Source organism: Rhynchophorus ferrugineus, unplaced genomic scaffold (assembly GCF_030347505.1).
Source record: "Rhynchophorus ferrugineus isolate W39M unplaced genomic scaffold, kcgeb_rfMv2 rfM1, whole genome shotgun sequence".
Lineage (NCBI taxonomy): Eukaryota > Metazoa > Arthropoda > Insecta > Coleoptera > Curculionidae > Rhynchophorus > Rhynchophorus ferrugineus.
Window position 1 is genome coordinate 9,049,704 of NW_027472580.1, and position 6,726 is coordinate 9,056,429.

Sequence of the window (6,726 nt, forward strand, 5' to 3'; positions counted from 1 at the left end):
TTTTTTTCACAATAACAAAAGTTGCTTCACTCAAAATGCTGTAATTCACAAACTAATGATCCGACAGCTGTCAAATTTATAGACGCATCTTTTGAGGGTTAGGGCTAACTGAAAAACAATTTTCAATTGACCTGTTATGTCCATCATATAATGGTTCCAAGATAAAGTGTTGCGTGCCATTGTCGATGCTCCGTACTATGTTTCAAATGAAGTAATACAACGCGATATTCCTCTAGAACCAATAACGAGTGTAATTCAACGTGTTTATGTGAAGTTCTTCGAAAGAGTGTCAGTGTATCCCAATGTACTCGCTAATCAGCTAAATATGCGAAGTGACAGTGAAGTTCGTAGACTAAAACGTGTAACATTATCCGATCTGATTATTGGACATATATAGACTTTAGAATAAGATTTAAAATAAGACCTATTAATTAAAATAGTAGTTTGTACAGGAGATCACTTAATGAAGTGATTTTTTACATGCCATGTATATATAATATAAATATAACAAATACTTATTGCCCTGTGGGCAGATGGTGGAACTACTAAGAGTAATAATTAAAAAAATATATATTGTACCAATTTATCTCAATAAATAACCTTTTAAAGTGAAAAACTGATTAGAATACACACAAACACCTAATATTATCATCTAATTATTGAACTAGAGATCCAACTTATTCGATCAAAATGTTGGTCAGAAGTTTCACTTTTTCTCCTTTATATTATTTTGAATTTTGAATTTATATGTGATACGAAAATAAGCTTTGTTAACAACCACAACTCATAATAACTCCTAAAAAAGACGCAATAACATTTGTGAACCTAATAAATTACACAAATACCAGTTTTAGAAAGTAATAAAAAAATTAATTTGTTCGTCTGCTTGTCAAATGTTTATGTTGAAATTATGCTAATTATTACTACATATTGTGTCTCGATTTTTATTATAAACATTTTTAGTAAGAATTTTTTATAGTAAAATTTCGAATATTTTTTAGTTGAATAACCTTGCATATTTAACATTTATTTTTGGGAATCCACAAAAATATATTGCAATAATTATGCAGATCAACATTATGGATGTCTGGCAATTGCTTTAATAGTCACTACATAGTATAAAACAAAGTCGCCTTTTCTGTCCCTATATCCCTATGTGCGCTTAAATCTTTAAAACTACGCAACGGATTTTGATGCGGTTTTTTTCAATAGATAGAGTGATTCAAGAGGAAGGTTTATATGTATAATACATGCATAATATACTAAGGCAACATTGCTAATTTTAGAGGTTTCTAACGTGATGTCGTAAATTAACCTATTTTTTAGGCTTATTTAGCAATTAGCAAAAACGCTGCCTAACCCTACGAGTTAGATCAAATTAATGTACTACAGTATTGTACACCATAAAAAGGTCTACAAAAAAGTCCGCGATGGTATATGTTTATCTTTTAGGGATAACCCACATTAACCATTTTTATTGTTTACTTTTTACGTGAGAAAATGGCTTATTTACGAAGCTATTTTAAGCAATACGGCATTAATCCTTATCGAATTAAGTACCTTAAATACAGTGTGCAATTAATATAGATCAATATGGTTCCTTACAGCATGTAAATTAAACAAATATTTTCGGAGATATTACAAATTTAAAATTTGCGTTTAAAAATGTGTAATGTAATAAAAATTGTATGAATTTAGATATTCCAAAGATAGCAGGAAATCTTCATAGTAAGTATAGGGGAAGAGGAATTGTTTTACTCCAAATTTAATGCGTGCCGGCCAAGGGCAGTAATGAATGAACCAAAAATACTGGATCGATTTTAATCATGTTTTCATTGAGTGACATAGGCATATATATTTTATGCCCGTGCAAAGTCGGAGCGGGCCGCTATGTTTTTATATACAACGTTCATATTTTTTCTGTAGTGTATTTAATTTAGTATCAGCATTGCACCCGTGCGAAGCCGGGGCGGGTCGCTAGTATAAATATATTCTCAATAATTATGATTTAGTTGAGGTTATGTTTCGATGATTGAGGATTACATTTAGGACTTTAAAGATAAATCGATTATAATATTAATACATACGAGGGTGGTTCTAATATGATGGAGACAAACGCTGTAGATGGCGCGCATGTTTGTTTTGAAGGTCGTGGCTTGAGTAAGTGTTAGCTGGGTCCGTTACGAACAGTGTGGCATAGTTTTCGTCGAAAGCGCATGTTTCACGCGCGTGCTACTTCCATGAGTGAACCTCAAGTGCCGACCGCAGTAGCGCAACGTATTGTCATTCGTTTTTTAGTGTGGGAAGGCACTAAAGCGATGGAAATGTTTCTGCGTTTGCGAAATCAGTTCGGTGGTGAGTGCCTGAGTAGGACTATCGTGTTTAACGGGGCCAAAGCATTTAAGGATGGCCGCGAAACCATCGAGAATGAGCCACGTGATCGTCGACCGCGAACTAGCATCAGACCAGACAACATCGCCGCGTAGAACTCATTTTGGAGGACCGTAGGATGAATGTTCGAGACATTTCCGCTGAACTCGGCATCAGTACTGGTAGTGTAGAGTCTATCATCCACGAACACCTTCAAAAAATAATAAAAAAATTTACGCGGTTGAAAGTTTGTCGCCACTTGCTGACGCGATACGAGGCAGAGGGGGATGGTTTTTTTAATGCGAATCTTCACTACAGACGAGACATTGGTACACTATTACACTACCGAAAGCAAGATGTCGTCTAAAGAGTGGAGAAAGGAGGCCAGTCAAAACGAAGACAACCAGGTCCGCGGGTAAAGATTTTTGTACGGTGTTCTAGGACCTGGCGGAGCGTGCTGTTCGTCTATTTCCTGCGCACCCAACATACCATTAATGCAGCATACTACTCTGATCTTCTGCAAACACACGTGAAACCTTCTTGTCGCTCGAAGCGGAGGAGCATTCCAGCACGAAGTGCGATTCTTCTCCAGGATAACGCGCGTTTCACGCTCGATACAATATCGGAATTAGGGTGGAAGATACTAGAACAACAATGGTAGCGGAACTTTTGCCCCACATTAGTGTCAAATCAAAAATGGAGCGGAACTTTTACCCCACCCTATAGTTACTAGCGATTAAATTTTCCATCATTTTCTGCGATTTTTTCCCATTTTTTTTTGGAAATATAGTCATAAAGTATCAAAAGAATGATGTTTGCTTGTTAGCGTTTCAATAATTCGGCATTGCAAAACCGTGTGCCAGGATAGTTTGGTTGCTGCATCGACCTAAACATGTGGGAACCAGAAGGATATGTGAGCTGTAACAACATTTGCAACATGTAGCCAAACGTTGTTATGCAAAAGTATGACTTAACCTCTATTACCCACTATTATTGATATTTTTCGCAAGAACACGTCGATCAATGTGTCTAGCTGACGTCGGCAGACATCTGCAATAGCCCTTTTATACGGTTTTAGCAGTTCATAATACACTAGACGTTGCTGATCCCAACATCTGCGCATCAAAGCGTTGTAATCATTAAAAAAGAATAATTTCAAGCACTTGAAAAAGTATTCTAATCACTGGTAGTTAGATTATCAAGACTAGGTCAGCACCAGAAAGTCTTAATAATAATAAACAAGGAAGAAAATTTGCTCCATTATGATTTTGATCGTTAGAGAAGGCCCTATAAAGACAAATTCGGCTATCGCCCTAATACGTATACATTCCAACGTCTGATATGAATAGTAAATGTTATCGACAACGATAAACGCGTTTACAACGTTAAAAACTTAAATATGTATTTAATAGAAGCTAATCAGATATGTATTAAATTGAGTAATAAGTCATTGCATACATTTAATTTTCTCCAAAGTTGTCCAACATATCACATTAGAGACGCTTAATTAAAAGGATTATTCCACTTGCTGTATTCTCCAAACGGTCGGTCCTTCTATCAGTTGTTTCGACCAATGAAACACAACCTGGCCGATCAGCACTTCTGATCTTATGAAAACGACATAATCACAGTATACTTTAATGGTTTTCCCGCTATAGATGGCTTTAAGGTCACATTTATCTGGTAATACTTATTCAATGAGTAAAACATATTAGATATAAAAGTAGCATATTTGGTTTACTTAGTAGTGTCAATTGATAGTGCTTTGACAAAGGAGATTCGAAGTCATTTTCTTCATATTTTGATTTGTATTTTCGAAAAATATCCAGGTTCATCAAAAATTGTACATTATGGAGCAAATTTATCAGCAACGATTTTTTTCCATTCTATAGAAGGAAGTAGTGGCCAACGATGTATTTCAACAAAAAAAATTATATCCAGAAATAAACGACAGAATCACAGTATACCCTAATGGCTTTCGCGATACGGCTTTAAAGTCTATTTATCTCATAACAATTATTCAATGAGTAAAACATTTTAGATACAAAGGCAGCATGTTAGTTTTTTAGTAGTATCAGGTGATTGTGCTTTGACAAAGCAGATTCTAGGTCATTGTCTTCATATTTTGATTTGTATTTTCGAAAAATATTCAGGTTCATCAAAAATTGTATATTATGGAGCAAATTGATCAGCATATTGTTGTAAAAAAGACTAGCAATAACCGATACTAGTAATAGCTCGGCCACAGATTGCTAAGAGTTCTGAGCAATATAACTGTTATAGCTCATATGGAAAGTTCATGTCAAACATAAGGGAGTTTCGGAAATGATTTGGGCGATACATCGTGATATTTGGCTGGTCATTCACATCACTGGCCGGATTACTGTGAATTAATATCTCGACATCCTCAATAATGATGTTCTTAAAATGCGTAGCTTATTTCTGCCAAACACTATCCTGTTCTAAGTTAATAATGTGCCCATAGACATAACATAAATTATCCAGACTTGGGTTGAGAAGTATGAGAATATCCTCAAAGATAGGACCAGTACAATCGCCAAACCCCAAGTTTTAGAGCAGATAGTGAGGAGTAGATTTCCATCGAAGCAATCGGCGGATGTGTTGGTACAAGAACGTTCTGTTGGAAACTATATAGGCTCTACGATGAATCTATTCCGCGAAGAACTTTAGCTGTTTTAAAAGCAAATGGTGGCTCAAAACTTTATTAAAAAATAAATATTGTGGGTGTGTCAGCTGTTCAAATGATTTTACACATCCCCTGTATATTCTGAATGTAGTAAAAACTAACTGGATAGTAGTAAACCTAAAACTTTAAGCTTACTTTGATTTAAAACAACTTTTCATAATAATAAACATTTAAAAGCAAGAATTGTGGTTCTAAAACTCAAAGAGTCTAAATGTCTACACCGTGGAGTATACATGGTATAGAGGTTTTACTTAAATAGACGAAACCGAGGAAATGTTTTGCGTAGTCCATTCGACGCTGGGTCTGAGACCACTTTTTAATTGGTTCATGTGAATTCATTTCTATAACGTTCATTTTTATAACGCTATTGTTTGTTTCAGTTTGTTTACGTCGCCTTTCTTGTTTGTCTGCCATAAAATACAATTAGCATTTTTGAGTCTTAAATATAATCACTATTATTTGATTATAGTGTATCTTCATCCTCAAAAGTGTCGTGTATCCAGTGTATGTGCCAAAAAAAAACCAGACCAAGTTTTCCTTACAAGAAACAACTCAAGCTAGCTAGATTAAGGATGTGAATGTGACTTAGCATTGCCTTTACCTGGTACGTAAACAATTATTTATATAAAGCATTTGTGTTCATATATATTATTATTTACAAGAATACAACAGAAGAAATCATGAAAATATTACACACAGCCTAAGCACAAAATGTGTCCAAATGGAGCGATGGCAAAATGACATTGAAGGTAAATGTGATTATACTACATGAAAAGATTTTGTTACCCTTTAAAAAGTTGTTTGTAGTGTGCCATCAATTAAAAACATAATTATTTTGAAAGAGTTCATTTACTTGACAGAAATGTATATTGATCAAGATACTTATAATTAATATTTTGGCTTAAGGCTTCTTAACAGAGATCACCTTTTCAACAAGGATGTTAATAAAATACATTAATACAAAATAATATAATAAAATTTGTAGATCAACAAGATGAGCTTGATTTTATAGACAGAAAATTATGATTCCTGTTTTATTACACTGTTAATAATGAATGCTTAAGCTGTCTATTTAACCTCTCGATTTTACCATAATAATAGCACAACAACAATTATTATATATATCATACATTTTAAATATTTGTTCCTCATCTTTAATGTATTACTTTTTGTTATGTTTTCTCCATTCTGACGTATATCAAACGATTTAACTGTTTTAATTATCCGTTCCATAGTTTTCGCAATAACATTGTAAAAACAATTATAACTTGATACATTACATGTTTGTGTTGAACAAGTAAGTAAAATGCTCAAACACAGACTTTCAGCTGTACTGCTCTGCTTTCAGTATGAGGGAACAAAGAGATAGAAACTTTAATACATGTTATTTCAATTGATAGCACTAAAGAAAATGTGCAGTAGGGAAATGGTGTTATAAACAATTTTGATTATATTTGCCACGAGATGTGTATCAATTAGATTGCAGCCATTTTTATATCTACATTTAATCGTTATTTATTTATATATTTATATTTCATTATATATATATATATATATATATATATATATATATATATATATATATATATATATATTATATATTATTATAAATATATATATATTTATAATATATATATATATATATATAT

At 33.3% G+C, this 6,726-nt stretch overlaps 1 protein-coding gene across 1 annotated transcript in view; it reads right to left on the reverse strand.

The window, feature by feature from the left end:
* Positions 1-6,726, reverse strand: part of Pino (protein pinocchio) — a 269,586-nt gene that overhangs the window by 240,609 nt on the left and 22,251 nt on the right. The window lies entirely within an intron of this gene.